A 1,546-nucleotide genomic window follows, 5' to 3' on the forward strand; every position below is an offset into this window, starting at 1 on the left:
TTAAAACTCTACTTACCATATTTATGTCATAATGGGAGAAGCTGAGGTTTCACTTAGGAAGTATTAACAATAAAGTATCCAGAGCACCTGGCTGTAGAGAAGGATTGGCAAATGGGACCCAAGTGCACCCTAAAGTCTCAGAAAACCAGAAGTCAAATGAAAAGCACCTGCAAACAACTGTCGTTGGCTGAGCTTGTTGGAAAGACACTTGCAAATAATGTGCTTATCTGGCTGCTCCTGTGGACAGGAGCTGTTGAGTGCTGATCCTAAGTTCTCCAAAATGCCACCGTGTTTTCTGGATAGCCCCTTGTGGAAAGCTGGGAGGGGCGTGAAAGAGATGCAAAGTGAGACAAGAAATTATCCCCCACAAAAGCTATGGAGTGGGAAATCTGGACCTCCAACCTCCCAGGACCAGTCATAACGAAAGTGCCGCCTGCTAGAAGGTTTTGGGGTGCTGTGTGTGTTACCAGATACCTTGACTTCAAATACCTGCATGGGTTTTCCTGGCAATACACAGTGTCCCTGCCAAGGGTGCAGGTTGGTAGGTGCCGGGAGGTGTCAGAACAGCCCAGACTCAAGGGGCACAGATGCACCTGTGACATTTGGGAGCATGTTGCCACTTCAGAGGCTGTGTCTTGGTGCCATTTCCCCCCTGCATCCGCCATGTCTGAGTCAGAGGGTGGCTGAACGAAGACAAGGGTGTAGAGCGAATAGGCACTGGGTGCATTGCTCTTGAAGGGGAACCAGTTTTTACCAATTTTCCACTTTCTGTGACAAGGACCTGTTTTAGCCAATGCTGTCAGGGTGCTCTCTCTTTGGTGGAAGGAGAGCATGAAAAATACAATCTAATGCCATCGTAGTCTGCAGTTCCTTCCCAAGGGGCTGTGTGGGGCAGGGGGCAGCAGTGTGAGCACCATGGACACGTGCGAAGGTGCTGACTGAAGGTGATTCTTAGAGAAGTGGTGAACTGTGCTGGGTGAAACTGGGACTGTTGGTTGCTATGGGCTGTCCATACACAGCCCCCGTCCCCTGAGAAATCAGTGTTAAAATACATCACTAGACAAAATATGGCAGAAAATACAAAACTTTTTTCTTGACATGAAAACTTTAAAAATATCTGGGATATGGGGCAGCAAGAGACACACTTGATAAACACCTGGGCATAAAGGCAGCTGCAAACTACCCACAAATAAAGGAAGCATTGAGGCTGACAGTGGGACTGGTGGAAGACCTCTCCTGCCATCCTTGTCCTCCTGTGGAAATGTTTTAAGTTGTTACCAGGATGAATTTGCAAAGGCTCACATAAAGCCACTGTCAGAAATAACTTGAATACAGAGAGGAAAAAATTGCTCGAGAGTTCTTTTGGGAAGGATTAGATTTAAAATAATTGCCATTTATAAAATAATTTCACATCCTTTTGGAGCTTGGCCTACTAGCATTTCAAGGATTGACTGGAGCTGGCAGACAGGGTGGGCACTGATTCCAGGGCCTGACTGCCAAGAAAAAGGAAAATACTGAGAGAAAAAAAATGGCAATGCAAAAAAAA

This window comes from Charadrius vociferus, unplaced genomic scaffold (assembly GCF_000708025.1).
Source record: "Charadrius vociferus isolate BGI_N301 unplaced genomic scaffold, ASM70802v2 scaffold209, whole genome shotgun sequence".
Lineage (NCBI taxonomy): Eukaryota > Metazoa > Chordata > Aves > Charadriiformes > Charadriidae > Charadrius > Charadrius vociferus.